The sequence below is a fragment of the Sapajus apella genome, unplaced genomic scaffold (assembly GCF_009761245.1).
Source record: "Sapajus apella isolate SASKATOON/1434 unplaced genomic scaffold, GSC_monkey_1.0 scaffold111, whole genome shotgun sequence".
NCBI classification, from domain to species: Eukaryota; Metazoa; Chordata; class Mammalia; order Primates; family Cebidae; genus Sapajus; species Sapajus apella.
In genome coordinates, this window is record NW_022437051.1 from 5,502,030 (window position 1) to 5,528,580 (window position 26,551).

Genomic DNA, 26,551 nt, shown 5'->3' on the forward strand with positions numbered 1-26,551 from the left:
GATTGCATAGTGATGGGGAGTGGGTTTCTAGTGCACCCATCAACCAAATAGTGAATACTGCATGCGATAGTTAATTGTTTAACCTTCGCCTTCCTCCTATTCCCCTCGTCTTCAGAGTTCCCAGTGTCTATTATTTTTATCTTTATGTCCATGTTTACCCGTCGTTTAGCTCCCACTTGTAAGTAAGAACATGTGGTTGTCACTTTCCGTTTCAGAGTTAGTTCTCTTAGGATAATGGTCTCCAGCTCCCTCCATGTTTTCCAGAGGACATGAGTTCATTTTGTTTACTGCTCTATAGTATTCCATGATGTATATAGACCACATTTTCTTTATCCAGCCATCCACTGATGGACACTCAGGTTGGCTCTGTGACTTGGCTATTATGAAAAGTGCTACAATGAACACATGAGTGCAGGTGTCTTTTTTATATAATGATTCATTTTCCTTTGGGTAGATACCCAGTAGTGGGATTCCTGAGTCAAATAGTAGCTCTATTTTTTATGCTCCATGAGAAATCTCTCTACTGTTTTCCATAGAGATTGAACTAATTTGCATTTCCTTCAACAGGGTGTAAACTTTCCCTTTTCTTTTCTTTCTTTCTTTTTTGTGATGGAGTCTCACTCTATTGCCTAGGCTGGAGTGCAGTAGCGCGATCTCAGCTCACTGCAACCTCCGCCCCAGGTTCAAGCGATCCTCCTGTCGCAGCCTCTTGAGTAGCTGGAATTACAGGCATCTGCCACCACGCCCGGGTAATTTTTGTATTTTTTGGCAAAGGCGGGGTTTCACCATTTTAGCCAGGCTGTTCTTGAGCTCCTGACTTCAAGTGATCCAACCACCTTGGCCTCCCAAAATGTTGGGATTACAGGCATGAACCACCGCGCCCGGCACGTTCCCTTTTCTCTACATCCACGCCAGCCTCTGTTGCTTTTTGACTTTTAAATAATGGCCCTTCTGACTAGTGTAAGATGATATCTCATTCTAGTTTTAACTTGCATTTTTCTGATGATTAGTGATGTTGAGCATTTTTTCATGTGTTTGTTTGCCACTTGTGTTTTTTCTTTTGGGAAGTGTCTGTTTATATTCTTTGCCCAGATTTTCATGGGGTCGTCTGAGAAACAACTATCTTAAAGTACAAACCTATCATCACATATTAATAGGAAAGGGAGGGGGGTTCCCCCTCACTCATCCCTGTGTGGGTTGTCTTACCCAAGGTGGTTCTAATGTGCAGAGTGATTTCCAGATGGGAAAGATGGCGATGGTGATGATAAGATGATGAAGAGTGCATAGTTACTGAGCATGCACCAAGTTACAAAGATAAGCAACTTATAAGCACTTTTTTCAAATCCTTTCAACAACCCTATGATTTAAGTAATATCATCATCCCCATTCACAGATGAGAAAGCTGAGGCTTGGTTAATTGCCAAGCCCAAGGTCCCAAAGCCAAAAAGGTGGCCAATCTCACCAGGTACTTCTCACCCCACCATTTGCTGCATCCCATTCATGGCATAAAGGGCCTCGAGTGTTGAAGTGGCTCCACGCAGACAGCCGCCTCTTCTCAGGCTGTGACAAGCAAACTCCTCAGCCAATGGACCAGTGAGAGTTAACTTGGGAAGTCCAATGAGGCGCTGAGGACTTTCCTGATCCCTTCCGCGTATTAGCTCATTTAGCCCTCATAACAGCTCAATGAACCTTGAGCTGTGATCATTTCTCCCCCATCATACAGGCAGACAGCCTCAGGCTCAGCCTCATTACCTGCAGAGTCTGAGTAGCCTACCCCAGTGTACCAGCCACAAGGGTGGGCTGGATCCCAGAGCTGGTGATCCTGCTACCACACTCATTCCTTCTGCTCAGACTTGGCTGGTAACAGTCCTCCTTTCACTCTCAGGCTCAAAGGGCGAATGAAGGCAGAGCCAGTTTAACAGATACCTGTTTGGGTCCAAGTGTAGTGGCTCATGCCTATAATACCAGCACTTTGGGAGGCCGAAGTGGGAGGATCACTGGAGGTCAGGGGTTCAAGATTAGTCTGGGCAACCTAACAAGACTCCGCATCTAAAAGAAAAAATTTTAGATTAGCTAAATGTGATGCTGCGCACCCATAGGCCTAGCTACTTAAGAGGCTGAGGTGGGAGGAATGCTTGAGCCCAGGAGTGTGAGGCTGCAGTGAGCTATGATTGTGCTACTGCACTTCAGCCTGGACAACAGAGCAAGACCCTGTCTCCAAAAAAGAAAAAAAAAAACATACATAGTAGTTTAGAAACAGGACACTATTTGGATTGATTTTTGTTGTTGTTGTTCTTTTTTGAGGCTCAGGTTCCTTCTGGCAGGGACTTGAAAGAGAATCTACTTGACCCACAAGCCACTGGGAAACTGCTTGTGGAACTGGGCAAGAAGGCAGTATAGACATCCGCTTTGCTGATAGTGCCGCTGGCGGCCCCGGCTGCTGGCAGTGGGCTCACAGGGGATGTCTGTTCCTAGCACCTCTTGTGCTATGCTATGGGACCATACAGAGACTCCAGCTTTGGTAATGACGTCCTATTGACACTGGGAGTTGCCCGATGCCAGTAAAAAATGTTGTCTGAACTGCAGTTGGTGGAGACCAAAGCACGTTCTTCTCCAGCATCTCACTTTACATAACAACACAATTGTTTAAAATTTTTATTTTTCCATAAGTTATCGAGGTACAGGTGATATTGGTTACATAAGTAAGTTCTTTAGTGGAGATTTGCAAGAACCTGGTGCACCCATCACCTGAGCGGTATGCACTGCACCATATTTGTTGTCTTTTATCTCTCACCGCCCCCCCACTTTTAAACCAAGTCCCCAAAGTCCATTGTATCATTCTTACACGTTTGGATACTCATAGCTTAGCTCCTACATATCAGTGAGAAATGCTTTGTTTTCCATTTCTGAGTTACTTCACTTAGAATAATAGTCTCTAATCTCATCCAGGTCATTGCAAATGCTGTTAATCCATTCCGTTTTATGGCTGAGTAGTATTCCATCATATATATATTCACCATTTTGAAGAAAAAAAAAATATATATATATATATATATATATATATATCTGAGTTTCTTATTCCATTCAATTGATGGGCATTTGGGTTGGTTCCATGATTTTGCTCTTGTTAATTTTGCTGCTATAAACATACGTACAAAACTATCTTTTTCGAATAATGACTTCTTTCATACGATTCCATTTTAAAGGCTGCATTTACAGTTGACATTTTCGTAAGTCACAATTCAAATTTTTCCTCTTCAGCTGTGAGCAAAGGGAAGCAGTGGGGCACCATTGGCCAACCTGTAAGGTCCAAGGACCTCAACCCAAACACTGAGTCATGCATTTCATGGGAAACATGGGGTGTTTCTCTACATACACTACAGACAGATCCACACACAGAATCCAGGAGTACCATTTCTCAGAGCCAGACCTGCTTCCCCGGACACCTTCTTACCTTCCTTGGGAATCACTCAGAGCGATTTCCCTTTTATATGGCTTGGATATTTTGTCCTGCCCCCAAATCTCATGTTGAAATGTGACCTGCAGTGTTGGAGATGGGACCTAGTGGGAGGTGTTTGGGTCATAGGGATGGATGCCTCGTGAATGGCTTGGTGCCCTCCCCATGATAATGAGTGAGTTCATGAAGACCTAGCTGTTTAAAAGTGCATGGCATCTCTCTTGCTCCTTCTCTTACCAGGTGATATACCTTCTCCCCCTTCACCTTCTGCCATAATTGGAAGCTTCCTGAGGCCCTCACCAGAAGCAGATGCTGGCACCATGCTTCTTGTACAGTCTGCAGAACTGTGAGCCAAATAAACCTCTTTTTTAAAAATAAATTACCCAATCTCAAGTATTCCTTTATAGCAATGTAGAATGGACTAACACACCCTTCCTGGGAGAAGGAGGCAGAACCCTACATTGTTGAATGCCTTTCATGGACCATGAACCATGTGACATGCTTTCCGAGTCACTGTCTTATTTACTCTTCATAGAATTATCTCACTAAATCCTCAGAAATCTTTTGACCTGGGAGCTATTATTCCCGTTGTACAGACTCAGAAAAGTTAAGCAGCTTATCCAAGGTCAAGCAACTAAAAAGTGGAATCAGGCCCTTTTGGATAACATTCTCACCACACTTGTGGCCTTCTTAAATCTGTATCTCCCAAAATAATTTTCCCATGCACACCTGCTCTCTGCCACTTGCCAAACACAAGGTAGGTTTCCTAATTATAGCTTTGTTCGTGAATGAATAAATGAATGAATGATATATTTTTTTAGTTAACACTCATCTTGCCATACACGTCTTTGAATTCCCATATCAGGCCATTCAGCTCTTCTCCAGTTGTTAGCACCTCTCACAGATAGTTATCTAGACTGTACAATTCCTTTTGTTCAGGGTTCCAACAAACTTAGACTTAAAGTTATCCTTTTCCAGCCCATCTCTCTATTGAATCTTAGGGGTTAATGCACTTGGCTCCCACTGATCAAGTCAAAGCTGACAGGGTTGCACACCTGGCGAATCTCCGAATCTCCAAGTCCAGAAATAGATTATGAAATAAGCGAGGGTATAAGACAGTTATAATCCTGATGCTATTAATACCCAATGAATGGAATTCTTAACAGCCGCCATTGTTAGTCAGCTATCATGCAGCATCATTCCTGCAGTTTAGAGTTACAGAAACATTGAAAATCACTTATCCACCATTTAAGATCCCTTGAATTGGTCATAAACACACTGTCTAAGGCCTAGCAAACCTCAGTTTCCCACTATGATATGTGCTGTATCTACTCTTTCATTCGGAGAGAATGATAAAAGTAGTGCAGTGTGTGGTCTGTTCAAGATTTCGTAGTTCTCTATCACAAAGTGTTCTCTAAGTCCAGTGTTTCCAAAAACATATGTTTCTACAGAAATTTTTCCTTTACCTCAAAATAAGGAAAGGGAAAAAATTCTCTCTGCTCCTGGCCCAGATTAACTATGAATTGCTGATATTTCCTTGTGAGAGGATGGAAACATGGAATGGTTAAAACTGAAAACAGCTATGATAGACCAGCTATAAATGTATCCTACACTCTTGGGTTGCTGAGGCTTATAGAAGTTAAAAAGGAAAGAGAAAAATTTAACTGGCTTAATCTTTCTAGGAGTGTGTGTTTCCACATATGCATTAATAAATATAAGAATGGCATTAGGGCATTCCAATCATTATACACTGTTCATTGGACAAATGGGATTTTCAAATGGTGTTTTAGAATTGAGCTGCTCCCTTTCACAGTGGAGAATACAGTGCCTCTTTACCCTGGTAAGCGTCTCCTGAAAAAAGGCAATGATTTTCACGTGTATCCAAGAAAACATTCACTGACGACATCAATAATTAGCTTCTATTCCTTATTCTTATCCCCTGAGAATGGTGCATTTAAGGGAAGATTGTCAAAAGACCACAAAGAAATCTAGGTAGTCATGACATCATAGGATTCTAGGACTTCCCTGGAGAAGATGTCTCTTGAGGTTTAAAACACATTAGTTAGGTAGACTAACTCCCAGGACCAAACTTATCAATATTTGATAAGTGCTGAAGCTGACACACAGAAAGCTAAGAGAAGCTCATCTTGCCTGCCTGGCTGCAAAACAATGACAACAAAGATCTACAGTCAAGCTACAATCCATGTGGGTGTGTGTTCAACTTTACTTAGATTCATTCATTCATTTCTTCTTTCTTTTATTGATTCAACAAACTTATTCAACTGTACGCAGGGCACTTTTCTTGGTGTGGAGGTATAGCCAGGAAGAAAACAAACTCCCTGCCTCAGTGGCATTTATATTTTAGTTGGTGAAGGAAATAATTATGCATGCATATGTAGACAGACACACATATAGATACACACATAGACATAAACATTGTTAGATATAACAATATTATATATTACATTAATATATTATCTACAGCCACACTTCACTTAATGATGAAGATAGGTTCTGAGAAATGCATTGTTAGGCAATTTTGTCATTGTGTGAACATCACAGAGTACACAAACCTAGATGGCCTAGCCTGCTACACACCTATGCTGTGTGCTAGAGCCTATAGCTTCCAGGCTACACAGCTGTACAGCATGCGGCTCTCCTAAATGCCATTAGGCTACTGGAACACAGTGGTAAATATTCGTATATCTAGACATATCTAAACATAGACAAGATACAGGAAAAATATGAAATTTGAATCTTAGGGAACTAACGTCCTGTATGTGTCCATCACTGACTGTCATTATGGGGCATAGGACTGTACTAGCATATAATTTATTATATGTAACTTACATATATATATATATATATATATATATATATATATATATAAAATCTTAGGTAATGATACATGCCATGGGGAAATTGTAAGGTAAGCAAAGAGGTAGGGCTGGGGCAGAGCAGGAGGTGGTTTTCCTTTGAGTTGGAGGGTGTCAGGAACGCCACCTTGATGAGAGATCTGGAAGGAGAAGGAAACAAGCCACACTGGCCTCTGGAAAAGACCATTCGAGGCAGAGGGCACAGCCAGTGGACAGAGGCTCCCAGGAGAAAGGTGCTTAGTGAGTTTGAAGAGCCGCCAGGAAGTCTGAGCTCAAACAGTGTAAGCCCCGGGGCGTGTCTGCCGATGAGGGCAGGGGCAGGCCCGTTTTTATGTGGCACTTGAAGGCCCCTGAGAGGAGTCTAGCTTTTACCTGAGTGAGCTGAGAAGTGATTAGAGTGTGATTAGCTGAGGAGCAACATGATCTGGCTCACTGAAACCAAAATGAAACAGAAATCCTCCACTGCCCAGTAGAAAGTAGACGGCAGGGTCCCAAAGGCAGGAGACGGTAACCCAGTTAGAGATGTTTTGCACGAATCCAGACCAGAGATTGTGCTACGGATAGGTCAGGTAAGATGAGGACCGGAAACTGATGACTGGAGTTAGCCTTGGCAGCGGTGGTGGGCAGGGCTTGGTGACTTGGACAATAGCAGTTTCAGGGGAGGGGAGAGGAGAGCACAAAAACCCTACTGGAGTGAGTTCAAGAGAAGATGGGAGGAGAGGGGTGCAGACACCTCGCAGGGGGCAGAGGAGAAGGGCAGGGACAGAGGGGGATGGGGGGCCCAGAGAGGGTTCTTCTAAGACAGGAGAAATAGCAGGATGTCTGTATGCTGATGAGAGTGATCCAGTGGAGAATGGGAAAAGTGATTTCATGGGACTAAAGGAGACAGAAACAGGAGATGTGACTAGTGAATCTTCCCTGCAATGGAGGGGTGGGTGGAGCTTCCATAGGTGCCCTCACGGATGGTTCGCAGCTATGGGAGGGAAGGCATGTAGGTGGGTGAGTGGGTATGTAGGGTGCTGGGGATTTAAAGAAGTCTTCTGATCATCTGTTTCCTCAATGAAGTAAGAAATAAGCTCATATACACACAAAATCAGCAGCGAGTGAAGACAGAAAGAGCATTTGGATGTTTCCAGAGAAAAGATAATTTGTGAAATAGTCTCCCAGGAAAATTAGAGAGGGAAGGACCATGGAATCCCAGCAGGGATTTCCCAGCACACCAAGGTCCCACATGATATTAGAGTCATGAATTTAAAGTGAGACCAATCAGATTTGCTGTGTGTTTTTTTCCAACCATATTCACCCAGCAGATCCAAGTACAAGATAGATAGAGGGTTGGGTTTAACTGAATTTAGGACTTTTTTCGGGGGACGTGGGAGTTGAGAGTGTATAGTTAAGAGTTGCAGGTGAGTGATTCTAGCACTTGGTCATCGAATCTGAACTGCTCAAGTAGGAAAAACAGAGGGGAGTGGAATGAGAGGCAGTGAAAACGTTATAGGATCAATGGATTGCAGGATTTAGTGAGATCAAAAAATTATCAGAGTTGGGTACTACAGGAAGTAAATTGCAAAGATAGAGTGGGTTGCACAAAGTCAACTTAGCCTCATCTGCTAATGGAAGGAAGGTGTATGTATTTCCTCCGGCTGCAGTGATGGATTATCGTAACGCATTGGCTTAAAACAACACAAAGGTGTGATTTGTAGTTCTACAGCTCAGAATTCTGAAATGGATTTCACTGGGCTGTAATGAAGGTGTTGACATAGCTTTATTATTTTCTGGATTTTCTAGGGAGAATTCATTTCCTGGTCTTTTCCAAGACATAAAGCCAACCACATTCCTTGGCTCATGGCCATCTTCCTCCATCTGCAAATCCAGTGAGAGTGGGTAGAGTTATCAAGAACACCCTTCTGACCTCTTCCGTTTCTGCCTTCCATATGTAAGGACTTTTGTGATTAGATTGGGGCCACCTAAATAATCCAGCATAGTCTCCTTCCTTAAGGTCAGCTGATTAGCAACCTTAATTCCATCCTCAATTTCCCTTTGCCATGTAATGTAAGATTTTCACAGATTCTGGGGATTAGAAAGTAGATATCTTTGGGGGGTTCATTATCATGCCTACAACAGTGTGGTTATTGGTAAAGACAAGGTCTAGGTTTGATGACGGGAAGTGGTGGCTAAAGTGGATGGAGGACAAGATCATTGGAAAAGTGAAGGTCTGGGAATAAGGAGCCAGGATATTAGAAGCAGCATCTGCAAGAATATTGCAACAGCCAAGAATCATAATAGGAAAAGTGCTGGAGACAATGATTATTAATCAGGACTTAAAATTGTCAAAGAACAAAGAGTATGAGCAGAAGATAAAGCAATTTTCATTGACAAGCTATTGGGTGAGAGGTGGTATTGGAAATTAATGCTGCTGAAGTTGGAGTCAAGGGGGAAGACATTTTCCAAGCTCTGCTTCTCTAGAAGAAGATTCAGGAAAGGTAATAGAAATGATGGGGAATTCTGGAAATGAAGAATTTCCTTATCACATCTCTCAGTGTGGGCTATCATAATCATAAGGTATTGTTTGTAACTTTTCAAAACTTTGACACATCTATTATCTTCATGTATGTTCATAACATCTGTGAGATGGAAATAGGAAAGTTATTATCCCACCTCCATAGTTTGGAAAATAAGGTGTTAATTGATGGCAAATAAGTGAAAACATTAGATTTATCCTGTGCCCATTTAATTACTCAGCTGAGTTGTTGAAGATACTGTGAAGAATATAATAAAGCATATCATATAATCACTTTCCTCTAGGAGACTAGACCCTTGGGTCAAAAATCCCTTTGAGAATCTGATAACAATAAGGAATTTTGCCCCTAAAAAAAGACACATTGGCACATACGCAAAATTTTACATATAATATTTTGACATTCCCAATTTCCCTAAAGTCCCAAGGGAGTCTTAGAATTAGAACCTCTTGTCTGAATGTTGAGATAAAACTACCGTTGACCCTTGAATAACACAGGGGTTAGGGACACTGAGCCCTGATGCAATCAAAAATCCACGTATAACTTTCGACTCTTCAAAAACTTACTAATAGCCTACTGTTGACCGGAAGGCTTACTGATAACATAAACAGTCAATTAACACATAGTTTGTGGGTTATACATAGTCTTACAATAATAGAATCCAGAGAAAATAAATTGTTATTATTTTATTTAGAAAATAAATTGTTATTTTATTTAGAAAATAATTTATTTAGAAAATCGTAAAGAAGAGATAATACGTTTACTATTCATGAAGTGGAAGTGGATCATCATAAAGGTCTATATCATCTTAGTCTTCACATCGAGCAGGCTGAGAAGAAGGAGGAAGAGGAAACGTGGGTCTTTCTGTTTCGGGGTTGCCAGAGATCTAAGAATATCTGCATATAATAGGATCCATGCAGTTCAAACCCTTGTTGTTAAGGGTCAACTGTAAAGACAATAGAAATTACCTAACAGTGAAGTTATGAGAGAAAGTATAATCAGGTGTCAAATGGCTGATATGGAAAATGGTTATGAGTCCACAGAAGCAATGCGTCACTCAACTTGGGAATAATTATGGAAAAACTGTAGAATCTTGAAGACTTGTGATGATTCCATGGAAAGGAGAGATGGCATTTCAGGTAGGAAGATGGAGAGAAGTTGGAAATTAGCTTGGAATGTTTCAGAGCCAGTGAATAGACGAATCTAACCATCTGTGAATTGTGGGCAAAAATGACTTCCAAGGTATATTTGTAAAAAATAATTAAAGCTTTTGGTGAAATGTGTCCCTCAAAACATTATTAATACGGCAGATGGGTCTGTTTCAGGATGAGCAACACATAAAATTATTATTATAATTGAGTTAGTAGGAATTTCTAAATTTGTGCTAACAGTTACAAGGTCTCTATCTTAAGAAAATACTGAAGCAGGAAAAATAACTTTGTCATGTTCTCAGTGAGGAGGTTCTCATACAATTATATAATAGCTACTTGAATCGTACATTTTTTCCTGTGATTTTTATGTATTTTACATGTTCTTGGCTCTTTAAAAAAATGACTCACGAAGATAAAACAAAGGCTCTTCTTTGTAACTGGGATAAATAATGCTTCCCTTATTTCAAGAGTGAGTGTGAGATCCCAAACCCTGTTTTCCCCAACTTTCTTTGCTCTCTACAAAATATGAGCTGCCATGTGGAAGAGAGTAAGTAAAAATGTCAATACATTGCAGCTACTTGGATAGCATTTAGAGAAAGAGTCAAATGTTTTAAGAACACTTAATATTAAATGGAAAACAGATGAATGATGATAAATAATTTTATCTATAGGCCTGAGTTGCCAGGCTGGAATCTAAATCTGAGACATTGCAGGGAAAATCCTGTGCACGACTCATCGGAGGGCTGAATTACACCAAAATGAGATCCAGATTCGGAATGTAGAGACTCTGTAGAAATCCCCTAAAGCAGGTTTTTCCGAGCTAAATTCCCCTTAGTGATGTAGCCATGCAGAATAATCACGAGTATCCTGGAATCATAGAATGGTAGGACTGGGTGGAACCTAACTGTTCTCAAGTCTGACTCCCTAAGGATGCTGGGATTTCCTCTCCAGCACACCTGCCTCTTCCCTGAATAAGTATATCTGGAGACAGGCAAAGTCAGAGGTATGCTGGTAAATGCTTAACAGGTAATCTCCAAAGAAAAAAAAGCACCCTGACCATAGCATTTGCCAATATCCATGGTGTAAATACTCCCACTGTGGCCAATTCAAGCCACCAAAGTGATATCAGCATTATACAATGGCAGTAAATAACCTCAGAGGCATAGAAGAAGACAACATAGTAAAATGATTTGGAAGTGGTAGATTTTAAATGTTTTTACCTTTCTGAAAAATATTATTTATTTAATTATAATGTAATAGGATTTAACTTATAAGAATGGCTGTATAACATATAACACAATAAATTGGCTCTCATGAGCCAGTACATGCTAGCTCTGGCAGACACTGATTATAGCCCTGGAAAATGACCCTGGACCACCTTCCCCGTGAAGGAAAACACCTTAGCGGGTCTTGATCAATGGCAACTCCCCAACAACATCACCCAAGCGTTCAGCATTTTTTTTTTTTTTTTTTTTTTTTTTAGAGACAGGGTCTCTCTGTGTCACCCAGGCTGAAGTGCAGTGGCACAATCACAGCTCACTGCAGCCTCAATCTCCTGGGCTTAAGGGATCCTCTCTCCTCAGCCACACCCAGCTAATTTAAAAAAAAATTTTTTTTTAAGAAATGAGGTCTCGGTTTATCGTCCAGGCTGGTGTTGAATTTCTGGCCTCAAGTGATGCTCCTGCCTTGGTCTCCCAAAACGCTGGGATTACAGGCAGAAACCACTGGCTGGTGCTCAGCACTTTTAAGCCAGACCTGTCTTCTTTGCTTCACTCTCATTTCTTTGTAGTTTCTTTCAACACAACAAACGCCAAATAAACGCTGAATGAATTAATGATGTAAATGTAAACGTGAGAAAACTAAGAGAAATACAGATAGATATTTTTGTAAAATTGGAGAGTGGACTTCTTAAGCATGACATAAAATCCAGAAACCAAGAAAATAAATGAATAGACATGATTGAATAATGTAAAACTTGTATAAGAGATAACACTTATTTCACCTAACAGATGAGCAAATATTAAGATGTTGTAAAACCCCAGTGTTGAGGAGGGGTGAGGAAACAGGCATTCAGACACTGTTGGTAGAAGAATAAATCAGTGCAGCCTATTTTAAGAGAAAAAAACAGTGATGTCTAAAAGATAAAAAAAAAAAGCACATATACCTTGACCCAGCAATTCTGTTATGATTTTTAAAATGTTTTCAAATGACCCAAAATATATGCACAAAAATATTTGTCCTGCCTTAGCTTCAGTGCTGGGATTACTTGCCCATTTATTTAACAACTATCACTGAGGGCCTCCTACCAGCCAGCCATGGCAGGAGAATCAAGAAACAAGATCAAATCCCTACCTGCTGGAGCTCACATGGTAGTAACTGCATAATATTAGAAACAATCGACCTGCAATCCCAGCACTTTGGGAGGCTGAGGTGGGTGGATCACCTGAGGTCGGGAGTTCAAGACCAGCCTGACCAACATGGAGAAATATTATCTCTACCAAAAGTACAAAATTAGCTGGGTTCAGTGGTGCACGCCTGTAATCCCAGCTAGTTGGGAGGCTGAAGCAGGAGAATCGCTTGAACCCGGGAGGTGGAGGTTGCAGTGAGCCAAGATCGCACCACTGCACTCCAGCCAGGGCAATAAGAGCAAAACTCTGTCGAAAGAAAGAAAGAAAGAAAGAGAGAGAGAGAAAGGAAGGAAGGAAGGAAGGAAGGAAGAAAAAAGAAAGAAAGAAGAAAGAAAGAAAGAAGAAAGAAAGAAAGAAAAAAGAAAAAGAAAGAGAAAGAAAGAAAGAAGAAAGAAAGAAAAGAAGGAAGGAAGGAAGAAAAAGAAAGGAAGGAAGGAAAGAAAGAAAGAAAGAGAGAGAGAGAAAGAAAGAGAAAGAAAGAAAGAAGAAAGAGAGAGAGAGAGAGAAGAGATAGAGAGAGAAAGAGACAAGAAAGAAAGAAAGGAAAGAAAGAAAGAAGAAAGAAAATTGAATTTTCTCTAATAGGGAACTGATGAAAAACCATGTGGTGTGGCCCTAAAGTGCAAAGCCACCAAAAGCTCTGCATATGTAAGTATCAATGCTCTCCAAGATGTATCATTAAGTGGGTAAAGGCACCAAGCATCCTGTTTAGAATTATTCCATTTATGTAAATGTAAAAGGATGTGTGTGTATGTATATTTGTATAATCAAGTCTTTTTCTGGAAAGAAATTAAGAACACTATTAACTGTTATTACCTTTGGGTTAGGAGATGGTGTGTACTTTTAATTTTCTATCTTTTTATACTTAAAAGAGCAAAGTATATGCATCAATTTTATTTAAAGAACAAACTTTAGTTTTTTTCTTAAATAAATAAGAATGTCTTAGTTTGGGTTCCCCAGAAAAAGACCTAGAGACAAGGATTTGAGTGCAAGCATTTGTTTGGAGGGTCTTCATAAGAAATATCAGTGGGGGATTAAGGAAGGGAGACTGGGCGGGGGAGGGAGTGAATGAAGCGTGTGCTGCCAATCAAGTCACCACTGTGGGCAACTGGAAACTGTGATCCAGCATAAAACATGCACCTGAGTTAACCCACCCAGCCAAAGCACCTATTTAACCATCAATTCCTGTGGGTCATTGATTGAAAGCTGCTCAAGGCCTTAACTCCATTGCCCAGACACAGAATAAGCTCTGTGGCCAGAGAAAGCCTCAGGCAAAGAGCTGGGACAGACACAGGAGCTTGGAGGGGACATGGGTCGGGCACAAGGCATGTCTGCTACAGAGACCACAACCCTAGCATCAGATGATAACAAATAAATAGAACGTGCATGTTTGCTGACCTAGCAATTTCACATTTAGGAATCTTCTCCCTGATGTCCTTACATACCTGGGCCCCAATCAGCAATATAGAAAGGCAGATTAATTGCAAAATTGTTTATAACACAGTAGAGCCAAAACAAAACCAAAAATCCAATGTGAATGTCAGTCAGTAGGAAGGAATTAAATACACCATGGTGTATTTTACATATACAGTCAAAAAAAATAATGAGTTTCATCTTAGTAACTGTCATGAAAACAAATCTCTGAGACACGCTGCCTGGTGGAACAATATATATCATGAGACTTCATTTTTATAAAATAGAAGAAACAAGAAAGAAGCAAATAAAAACATACACAAACTCCACATCAACTATATGTTCATGTATGTATACCCAGCAAAAGGTCTGAAAAAATAAACAAGTTGCCAGAGTGTGCAATGCAAAATGTACATTATTGATGTTTTAATGTATTATTGTGTATGTTCATTTACTCTAAGAACCCGCATTACATGAAAAGTGGAGCTAGAAATAGTATCTAATTCTAGGTTATTATGGAGACTGAGATCATACAAGTGAAATCGATAGCTCATAGAGTAAGTCTTCAATAAATATTGAATAGTTGCTGTTAAAAAGGATGGCTTTGCATGTCGAAGAGAAGCCATGAGTATAAAGTGCACCACAGTTCCCTTGTCTCCTCACACCTCACTGTATTCACTTGTTTGCTTTTTTGTTTGCTTATTCATAGAGTCAGGGTCTCATTTTGTCACCCAGGCTAGAGTACAGTGACGAGATCATGGTTCACTGCAGCCTCAGTCTCCTGGGCTCAAGAGATCTTCCCGCCTCAGCCTCCCGAGTACTTGAGACTACAGGTGTTAGACATCATGTTTGGATAATTTAAAGATTATCTGTAGACACGGGGGTCTTGCTTTGTTGCCCAGGCAGGTTTCAAACTCCTGGCCCCAGGCGATCCTCCTACCTCAGCCTCAGTGCTGGGATTACTCGCCCACTTATTTAACAACTGTGGAAGGAGAATCGAGAAACAAGATCAAATCCCTACCTGCTGGAGCTCACATTCTGCTGAGGTAGACAATAATGAAATAAATGTACAACGCGTCAAGTGACAATCAATGCTGCCAAGTAAGGAAATGAAGTGTTGCAGGTAGGGTGCTGTCGTTTATAGGAGACTCTCTGATAGAGTGCTATTTGAGCAGAGATCTGATGAAGTCATTGGGAAAAGTGCACGGGCCTGGGCAGGTTATGGGAAGGAAGGAGAGTTTGCTGAGTGAGAAGTAAAATGATTGGAGGGGAGGCTAATCCTGGCCTGGTATTTTAACATCACTACTGCTGGAGCATAGAAAATGGATTGGCAGCGGGGAAGCGGGAGAAGGAGGATCATGTGTGTGACGTTTGCCTTCACAGTAGTAAAACAGTGAAGACCAAGGGTGAGACCATGGCCGTGAGTGTGGGACTGGAAGGAATGGGATGATGGGAAAATAGTTAAAAGTGAAAACCAGCACCTGATCATTAATTAGATGTCAGAAGAAGAAGAAAGAATTGTGAATGAGGCTGAGGTGAAATTGCTGCAGGGTGCAGCCGTGAGGAGGTCTTGAGAAGGGGCTGCCCAGGATGGAGCCTCCAGCTGCCTACCCAGCCACTTCCCTCCTGCCCATCACATGCTTGAGTGCTCCGGTTGCACCAAACACTGTGTTCCCCAGAATGTCCTTGCTCTGGGTGGTTGCTGCTCTGGTTTGAATGTTTGTGCCCTCTGAAACTCATGTGGGACCTTGGTCCCTGAGGAACAGAGACCTGAGCTAGCATGCCGTGATGCCCCATGCCACCTCAGGACTCTGCAGAGACCCCAGCTTCAAGAAGGCGCTCACCAGTGGTGGCCCCTCGACCTTGGACTTCTCAGCCTCCATAACTATAAGAAATACATTTCTGCCCAGGTATGGTGGCTCACACTTGTAATCCTAGCACTTTGGGAGGCCATGGCAGGAGAGGCTTGGAGTTCAAGGCTAGCCTGGGTAATAGAGGGAGACCCCATCTCTGCCAAAAAATTAAAAATTAGCTTAGCATGGTGGCACACACCTGTAGTTCTAGCTACTTGGGAGGCTAAGGCAGGAGGATTGGTTGAGCCTAGAAATTTGAGGTTGCAGTGAGCCATGATTGCACCACTGCACTCTGGACTGGGTGATGGGGTGAGACCCTGTCTCCAAAAAAGAGAGAAAAGAAAAGGGGAGAAGAAGGGAAGGGGAGGGGAGCTGAGGGGAGGGAAAGGAAAGGAAGGGGAGGGGAAGCGAGGGGAGGGAAGGAGAAGGAAAGGGAGGGGAAGGAAGGAATTTCTTTTCTTTATAAATTATCAAGCTTCAGGTATTCTGTTTTAAGTAACAGAAAGCAGACTAAGACAGCTGTCTAGAAAACTTCTATTTATCCTTCAAAACCCAGACGCAGCTCAGGCATCACCACCTCCAAGCAGTCTGATGCTGCAGCTGGAAATGAATCATTTACTCTTCTGCATCACTCCCAGCCTCTTCCACAACCTAGCACACAGCTTCCCAACCAACATCTAGTAACACAGCAGCAGGTCAGAACTATAGCCCAGCTGGGAAGGGGGAATAGGAAGGTCTGGAAATAACCTGTGAAGACCCCGCACTTGGCATGTTGCAAAGAGGTTGTGCTTGTACAGCTAGGCCTCGAGTTGCCCACATTAGGCCTGAAGCAGCTGGAGCTCCTGACCAGTTAGCTCTCTTCATGGACAGCGCATCCATTTACCCAAGTACCGCACAAACATCATCATTTTCTATATGCGCTATGCCCTGAAACAAAAACGGGGGGTGCTCTATGCTGTACTAGGTGTTAAATTGGAATTATTTTCGTCTCAGTTTCAAGTGAGGCCCCAAAGCAATAGATAGAACATTCCAAAGTGAGATGCAAGATTTGCAAAAAGTGCTTATGGAAACCAGTTTTCTACTCTCAGCCAGCCACCCACCTCCGGACTATAAAAGATGAGAGAGAGGCCAAGAAAAGAATTGAAGTTTACAGTAGGGAATTTTTGGAGGAAAGCTCTGCTGTGGGTCTCACCTGGAAGAAAATGAGGTCACCTTCCCCACCTAAGCCAAGGTGTAGGGGTGCCTCCTGACGCTTGGGGGACGCAGTGGGCTGGTGTCTGGCTGAGAAGTGGGGAGCCTGGCTGGTTGGTTGCTCTGTGGTGTTGGGGTCAGCTTGCACTCTGAGTTGCGGACAAAGGACTTGTCGTGTTTCCCATGAATGGTGAGGACCTTTCAGGGGAAGGAGGGAGGAAGCAGCCAAATAAGGAGTGAGGCAGCCCCAATAGGAAGTGACTTCAGATTCCCTGGGGCTGAGGAAGAGCCATAAGCGAGGAGCCAGAAGAGATGCATTCAGGGCCCCAGAGAGCTCCAGTGGAGACAGCCCCAGGAGTGTGGCCGAGCTGGGAACAGAGAGTTGGAGGGTCTCAGAAGAACCTATAAAGGCACCACACAAGGGAAGGGCTGCGGCAACCCTGGCCTCCCTACTTTTGCTCATCCTCCTGTTCTCTTCCCCAATCTGATGCTGGGGATGTCAGAAACCAGGTGGGGTGGGTACCTGGATGTGGCAGCCATTAGTCCTTAGGAGGCTGAGGCAGAAGAATCACTTGAGCCTGAGACTTTGAGGACACAGTGAGCCATGATCGTACCACCGCACTCCAGCCTCAGGAGAAGTTTTACCCGTAAGTGAAGCATGATGCCTTTGATTATTACACTTGATTCAATGTATTAATTACTGAAAAGAGCTGGTGTTTTGAGATTTAAGCAACTGGGACACTTTTAATATCTAAAGGTAACCAGGAAAGCTATAGGCCCCTGAGTTTTCCCCCAGGACTGCGGAAGGGTGGGCCTTAGCAAATGCTCTAAAAGGAGATGGAGGTGAGAATAAACTTGCCTTCCCATTGTGCCCCGTGGGTCATGGTGAGTTCCTCGTAACAGATGTTTTTCTGTCCCCATTCTTTCCCTCTTCTGGGAGCTCCTTGAGAGCAGGAACAGACACCTAGTGTAAGTGTAGTTTGGCCCACAACAGTTACGGGTTTTTGTAGATTGATCCAAAGTCCATCCTGATATGTCTCATTTCTGTTCATTTCTTCCCAGTCTTCTAAAATTGAGCTTCTCATCTTAGTGCCTTGAATGCGTTCCAAGTGTGAGGAGAGACTGACTACCCTGAGCCCCCAACTAAGGGTATCCAGGCAAGTGCCCAAGGGCTGACAACCAGAACCTCTTGCCTTCAGCTGCAAGCAAACCTTTATCCTAAAGTGCCTTAGAAAAATGATCATTTCTCCATGGAATCAACCCAAATGCCAAGTTTATCAGGATAGACTGGACAAAGAAAATGTGGTACATATACACCATGGAGTACTATGCAGCCATGAAAAGGAATCAGATCATGTCCTTTGCAGAGACATGGATGGAGCGAGAAGCCTCATGTTATCTTCCTGTTACATGTTATTCTCATGCCACATGTCCTCAGCAAACTAACACAGGAACAGAAAACCAAACATGGCATGTTCTCGCTTGTAAGGAGGAGCCAAATGGTGAGAACACATTGGTACATGGTGGGAGAACAACACACACTGGGCCTGTGAGTGGGGGCGAGAGGAGGGAGAGCATCAGGAAGAACAGCTAATGGGTGCTGAGCTTAATACCTAGGTAATGGGCTGATCTGTGCAGCAAACCACCATACACACATTTACCTATGGAACAAACCAGTATATCCTGCACAGGTACCCCAGAACTTAAAATAAATGTCAAAGAAAAATGATTATTTCTCTGAATGCTGTGGGTCAGAAAACGGCTGGAAGCATTGCTCTAAAATAGCTCCTGGGACCTTCACATTTTGCTTTCTGACTTTCTGCTCTATGCACAATAATTTTTTTCTGTTCTTCTTAAACAGAAGTATGTTTTTTTTTTATTGTACTTTAAGTTCCGGGGTACATTCGCAGAACATGCAGGTCTGTTACATAGATACACACGTGCCATGGTGGTTGGCTGCATTCATCACCCCATCATCTACATTAAGTATTTCTCCTAATGCTCCTAATTTCTTTTCATGCCTCTCCTAAAGTTCATCACTCTATGCCACTATCAGCTGCCCTGTCACTACATGAAACAGTACTTCATCTTCATCTACACAGGCCGAATATTGCATCCCATCTTCTTCATCTTTGTACATGGCCACCTTGAGTTTCACATGGTTTGTGAAATGCAGGCGTCCCTACAGTCGACGTACAGAAGAACCCAGTGAGACTGAGAATGCTTACGGACATTCTAGGAACTGTGGCATATGTCAAGAAACGTGGAATAGTTGCCCCCTTGCAACTGCCACCAGGTGCCTGCTGCTTCCACCCACTTTTACACTCCAGGCTGTGGATGCTGCTTGGGGTCCCCAATGGGCCCAGCCGTCATGGGTGGGATTCCAGTGGGCCCTAATGGGAGGCATGTGACATCCATGGGGCCTTTCCCCAGCCTCTGTCTTATTCTTGGCTCCTACAATAAGTAGGATCAGTAATACATCAGGCAGTGTGTGCAACATCTGCCTGATGCCAAACCCCTTGGCTCTGATTCTCCTAGGCCGTGGTTTGGGGGCTCAACTTCTCAGAGTCACCAAAGCTGTAATCTGCTAACCCAATTTCAGTTCCTGGATATTTCTGGCTATTCGTCTTCAGGGGATACCCAACCCCTGGTATCATCTTACTAGTCCTGGAATCTTGAGTTGAGGGCAAAGTAATTGAGTTTTTGTTAGAAAAGATGGGGACAAAGTTAGAGGGTGAGAAAAAGCATCTGATGCCCAAGACTGTGAGCTGAACTGGAAAAAAGTGTGTCTGAGGAACTCCATCAGAAAACTCTACACAAAGTCTTTGGGTTTGGGTTGTGTATCTCCAGCAATAACCTGCTGGTGATGACTAATTAGGTGCGCCATCGTTCGGAGACTCAGGAAAGACTATCTTTGCCAAACAACGTGCAGGGAAATGAGAGACCACCTTCCTCATAGCATATTTAATATGTTCTCTTTCTCTCTCTTTCTCTCTCTCTCTCTCTCTCTCTTTCTCTCTCTCTCTCTCTCTTTCTCTCTCTCTCTTTTTGTCTCTCCCTCTCTCCCTCTCCCTTTCCCTTTCTCTCTCTCTCTGCAAATTGGCTCATGAGTATTCCTTCACTTTCTCATTATAGCAAAACGAAAAATCCAACCACATGCATTGCCAGCGACTTCTCCCTTGTGGCATAATTCTACAGGAGCAGGGAGAAGACCGTGCCAGTAGGAGGCAGGACCACCGAGAGTGCAGCAGGCCTGGGCCAGGGGTCTATGAGCTGCTCCAGAAGCTTCCGACTGCTGCTTCTGGAGCCCAAGTTCTGGGATCTGAGCAAGGGGACACCGGTTGTGCTGGTGGCCCTCTCCTCTTGCAGAGAGGATAGGTGCTTAGCAGAGAAGCTGAGGCCTTGAGCATTCTGTTTTCCTCTCCCTGGGCCCAGGCCAGGCACTTTGGGTGTCCTCTTCCATGGGTGGTCCCTGCTGGGGATTTCCAAGCCCCCAACAGAATTACATTCTTTTTCCTCCTCGGTCCTTGCACTACCTCTGTTTTCCCACAAGAGCAAAATACAATGGCAGCCTATGCTGCATGGCACAAGCTAGCGTCATGACCTCAGGGCCACTAAGAAGGTTCTCATGCCCCTCAAATACTTTCTTGGAGTGCAAAGGCTTTCATTCCTCCCTTAGGGATATGGCTATAGATCCCTCCAGCCTTTGGGAAGCTGGGTGGAACCTGGAGCCTCTCCCTCACCCCATCCAGTTCCAGTCCCCTCTCCCCTTGAGCCATGGTCTCAGTGACCATGCAAACATTACCATCTTCTTCAACAGCTCTACTAGGACAGGGGCTGGAAGTGATGGCCGCAGATCCTCTCCCCAGTGAGTAGATGCAGATGGAGGGAGTACCCATGTTCTGCAGCAGACATCCTCCACCCACCCCCTCGGCCTTTGAGCCAGAGCACATCATTCATCCAGGGAGAGGAGTGGCCAGCCCAGGGCAGGAGAGGGGGCTCCATGACCTCGGGGCTGGCCAGGGCATAGTGCAGCGGATCGAGAGAGCATTGCAAGTGAGATTTCCCTGTAACTCCAACTACTCTGGAATCTGTCCTGACCACTTTTTGTTTTCCCAGTTTTACCCAAGGGTCGGCTCTGCTTCCGCAAACATCCTGCCCTTCCCCTTCTCTGGCCTGTGCTCAGAATTCAGAAGCAGGTGTGGGGGCACGCGGTTGTGCCCTTTAGCTCATGGTCACAGGAGAAATGACCTCAGCAGAAAGACTCCAGAAATGACAACTATACTCACTTTTGGGAGGTTTTATTAAAAAACAGCCCTCACCTCCCCTTCCCCTCACAAAAAAGAACAATAATATTTTTAAATTAAAATGTGTCCTTTTTTAAGCAAGAGATACCTGATTTTCCCAGTGGCAGTTTTCAAACATTTCAAAAATGTTAAATGGTAAGTCAAATCTCCCTTTCTTCTATATACTTTCTCTCACCCTGGAAATACATGTATATTTATGCATGTATTTTCTAGGATGCAAATAACAAAGGAAAGTGATGACATTTGGAATTCAGGTGCTTAAAGAGGTGGACATGTGCTTTTCATCCCAGCATGTAACTGCGCACGTTGTCACTTGTCTTACACATGTGTATCCAGTTCTGTTCATCTGCCACCCTCTTTGCCTGTATTTGCTGATCTGATCAACTAGATGTTTGGGCAGATTTCCTGCTCTCATACCAGCACCATGCTTGGAGTGTTTCCAAGACAAGCAAATCAAACTTGTGGCCAGAGCGTGGCCTATTTCCAACAAAATACGGACATACACACTTCAGGACCCCTTTACTATTGTTTGCTATAACCCAATGAGCAATGGGCAGGTTTGGGGACCACAAAAGCAAAAACAGCATCATGTTTGGAATTTTCATGAGTGCTGATTTCTTAAATTTGAAGAACCCTGTTGTGATTTCAGGACTTGTGTGCTAGTCTTTGATTCTTCTCCCTCAAAGCCCAAGAGGAAATCTGCCCTTTCTCTTGCTGTTCTGGCCCTGGACTGGTGATGTATGGTCTCACTCCCCTTGCACCTGGGCCATATCCCTTGCACATGGTAGGGTTGTACCAGAGAGGCAAAGCTTGTATTGAATGGCAGATTCCATCACAGAGGCTCTCTTAGCAACATGGCAACAATAACAAACCCAACAATAGCCTTTTGTCTTTAGCTCTATAAAGTGCTGTGGCCATTAGTCTCACCAGAAAATGCAAAGGATATTTTGCAAGTGACGAGTGGTTTCTAGCTGAAGCATTGAAATTGGAGACCCTTGATTGCTCTCCCCCAATCTGCTAATATCTAAGTAGGCAGGCACCAGAGTTTCATTTGAGGAGCAGGATGTGCCAAAGGGGGGTGCCACATGGGGAAATAAATCATGGGGCTGGGGAGGCTCCAGCCCTGGCTCTGGTTGGTGAACTCCCCATATACCACTGGCCAAGTCACGTTAACGCTCTAGATCTTACTCTCCTCATCTTCAAACCTAGGAGTTACTTCTTAACAGTTCACGGTGCTGTGAAAAATCCAGATTCTTGGGTGTATACTCATCTTGCTGAATCAGCATCTCTAGGGCTGTGCGCCAAGAATTTGACTTTTAACCAAAGGTAAATGGACGACTTTGTTGAACAGCTCAAAAATCGTTTATGTAATTAGCCTCCCAATTTGGCTTGCTTGGCAATAGAGGATCAATGCAGGTTTAGGTTTGGTATGTTATGTATATTGTAGAGAACATTTTCTTTTTCTCTGATAGCTTTTATAAAGAACTAAACTAACCCATTTTCTTTGCCATTTCTGATTGTCTATTCTCTGTAAAAGACATATCGAGTGCCCGATCAGAAAAATCTTTTGAGTATGTGCTTCCAATATATTTACTTTTAAAATATTTCATATCTAACATCTGTATGAATTTATATATGTCACTAGGCTTTAATAACTACTACTTTATGTTAAATATTAAATATTAACATGTTATAAACATTATAAAACATAAAAAATAAGCATTTTTAAAGAAAAAGGTTGAAATTAGATTTAAAAATTTTGATTAGTGAAAGTCTTGCTTTAGCAGTTTGTGGCACAGCAAGATCAAACACAATTTGTGATACTGATTTTGAGTTATCGCTCTCTCTATATATATTTTTTCTTTTTCTTTTTCTTTTTTTTGAGACAGGGTCTCACTCTGTCACCTAGGCTGGAGTACAGTGGCAGGATGTTGGCTCACAGCAACCTCTGCCTCCTCCTGCCCCCACTTCCCAAATAGCTGGGACCACATGTGGATGCCACCGCGCCTGGCTAATTTTTGTATTTTTTGTAGAGACCGGGTCTCACCATGTTGCCCAGGCTGGTCTCGAATTCCTGGGCTCAAGTCATCTGCCCACTTTGACCTCCCAAAGTGCTGGGATACAGGCAGGAGGCATCCAGTCAAGTTCAGTATATTTTAATAGTTATAATAGATGAAAATATGCTTCACAAAAATACCGTATGCAGATTCACATACAAGAAGTATCTTTTTAGAAAACCATCTTTACTAACTTCTAATACTGATTTTTAATTTCTATCCGCTAATTATACCAAAGCACCTTATGAGCTGGTAAGTTTCTTTTCTGGTTGTCAAATGGTGGTTGTTGCAAACTAACTGGAAGACTTGACATTTTTGCTATTTCCAACAAACATTTTCAAAACGTGATCAAATTCTTCACTTGGAAAAAAAACTGGGGCAGGTTAGAAAATTCTATTTCCAAGGTTTTTAATATGTGCAGATATGGGTTTTTATATTGTTTTTGGCAACAAAAACCAATATATTTGAGAATATTTCCAGACATCCATTTCCAAAGAGCTCTTTCCATAGCATGAATTTCTTTCAACAATTATACTTTCTCCCTCATTGTAACACCATTTTCTCCTCGCCTTTATCTCAAATGGACAGATTAAATATAGTTTTGGAAATATCTGCTGAATAGCGTATTGACCTCAGAAAAAGCCAGCCAAATTGGAACCTTTGTATTTATAAAAGAATAACGAGTATTTGTAAAAGAATAATGAGTATCTATCTCAAGTTTAACAATGCTTTTAAGTGCTTTGCCATGAGATAACTTATAACCCTCCAAGGGCACAAAGATTTTCGCTATTATTCCCCATCTTATTATGATTCTACTTCTATTTTTCAATCAAGTAACCACACTGATGACACCCTGTAACATTTTGTGGATTTCTGGTTCAACTTTTTGCAGCAGTGATGTCCGTATGGCTGACGATGCAGTGAACGGATGCTTCAGGAGAGGCCATGCCTGCCATTTCCCTTGATGTCTCTTCCTTTATAATTCTGTCAAAGCAGCTACTCCCTGAGTGGTTAAACTCATGTGGCTAAACCCCCACACCCCCTTTCCCCATTTCTTAAATTAAATAAGTCATTTACTGTTGAGAATATATCTTTTTCTGGTACATCTGTTCTTTGGCAAGCCATATAAAAGCATTTCTTCTTGTATTTCATTACTCAAATAGAATCTAGCAGCTCAATTACGGAATCATATTGGAAGCCTCTCAACTTCTATTCATTCAGCAACAATCCGTTCAGCAATCACCCTGTGGTTTATCATCTTTACTAACATTCTGTGCTTTGTGTATTCCAAAAGATTTTGCTAACTAAAGAGGGTATTTTAATTTTTTACTATGGTTTTATGTAAATGATTTCACTGGTTTATACTGCCGCAGTTTCTTTAACAGTATTTTTGCTATTAGATAAAAAATCTCAAAAGTGGTTGCTAAGTATGTATAAATATTTCATAAGAAGTTTTAAAATACTGGGCTGAGACTCACACAACTTTACACTTGAAATGAAATCAGAGGCTCATTTTAATATTGTGGGTTCTCCATTTCAAGTTAGATTCTAACATTGCAAAGCAACTCTATCATGGCTCAGTGTTTGTTGGTAACAATAATGCATGTTAAAAAGTTATATTTCAAATAGATTTTTAAAATAACTTTTTAATTCAAAAGAATTTTAGGTTTACCAGAGGATTACAAAGATAGAACAGAGAATTCCTCTACACCCTTCACCCAGCTTCTTCAAATACCAACATCTTACATAACCATAATGTATTTATCAAAATTAAGAAATTAACATCAGTACAGTACTATTAACTAAACTACAGATTTAATTTGTATCTCTCCAGTTCTTCCATCAATATCTGTTTTCTGTTCTAGGATCCAATCCAAGATACCATGTTGTCAAACAGTCAATGCTACATAATAATTTTGTTTAGTTAAAACTAAATAGGCTGGGTGCAGTGGCTCATGCCTGTAATCCCGGTACTTTGGATGGCTGAGGCAGGTGAATCATGACACAAAGTCAGGACATCAAGACCATCCTGGCCTACACAGTGAAACCCTGTCTCTACCAAACAGAAAAAATTAGTCGGGCATGGGGGGCACATGCCTATAGTCCCAGCTACTCAGGAGGCTGAGGCAGGAGAATCTCTTGAACCCAGGAGGCAGAGGCTATAGTGAGCCGAGATTGCACCACTGCATTCCAGCCTGAGTGACAGAGCGAGACTCTGTCAAAAAAAATAATAATTATAAATAACCTAAATAATTTTGGGCCAGGCCCAGTGGCTCACGCCTATAATCCCAGCACTTTGGGAGGCTGAGGGGGGTGGATCACTTGAGGTCAGGAGTTCGAGACCAGCCTGGCCAACATGGTGAAAACCCATCTCTACTAAAAATACAAAAATTAGCTTGGCGTGGTGGCATGCACCTGTAGTCCGAGCTACTCGGGAGGCTGAGCCATGAGGATTGCTTAAACCTGGGAGGTGGAGGTTGCAGTGAACTGAGATGACACCACTGCACTCCAGCTTGGGCAACAGAGCAAGACTCTGTAAAAAAAAAAAAAAAAAAAAAAAAAAAAAAAAAAAAGAAGAACTAAATAATTTTGGCCATGTAGTTCATCAAGAATGAGTGAATGGCAAAATGCCATGAGCTGTCTTTGTCCCTTCCGTCTCTGTTGAGGTATTAGGGATCTTCACTGCACCTCTCCTCTACTGTCCTTGAAATGAGACCGTCTGGCTTATGGACCAGATAAGGAGGCCTCCATATGTTTATTAAATATGATACTAGAAAATCGTTGTTTCTTCCTTGTTTTACTTTTTTTTAAAGGCAAAAATATGATGTGTAGACGGTCTCAAATTTCTTTTCCAAAGCAAATGTCTATACTGCCAAGAAAGGGCCAGGGGATGTCTTTGGCCCCTGTCAAGTACACATAACCCATTTTGTAGAACATTTCTCCATATTACATTCAAGCTCCTTTGGTTGTACAGAGAATTAGCCCTAAAATCCTACTAATGGTAATGAGGTCTAAGCTAGAAAAACTGGACAGCGTCAATGTTTTGTTCTCTACTGGCCAAGTCCACGTTTTTCTGAATTATTGATAGATAAGAAACAATTATTGAGTAACCTATTAAGGCAGTTGGTGAACACAAATAAATTTATACAGGAAGCAATGCCTTAAGCCATCCCTTAACAAACTGTTAAAACTTCATGTGCTTTTGGCAGGGTAGTGCAGAAAATATTGGGGGGAAGGGCAGATAGCCCCATGGCACCCCTTAAATCACATCACAGAGGCTACCTGCTCCCCATAGTTGGGCTAGCTATGTGTTTTCACC

General features: G+C 42.4%; 1 long non-coding RNA gene across 1 annotated transcript in view; it reads right to left on the reverse strand.

The window, feature by feature from the left end:
* Window positions 1-20,991, reverse strand: part of LOC116537530 — a 61,273-nt gene extending 40,282 nt beyond the window's left edge. The window contains exon 1 of the long non-coding RNA XR_004263167.1: window positions 20,674-20,991. This is a non-coding gene — a long non-coding RNA (uncharacterized LOC116537530). The remainder of the gene's footprint in view (window positions 1-20,673) is intronic.
* Window positions 20,992-26,551: the final 5,560 nt, after the last annotated feature.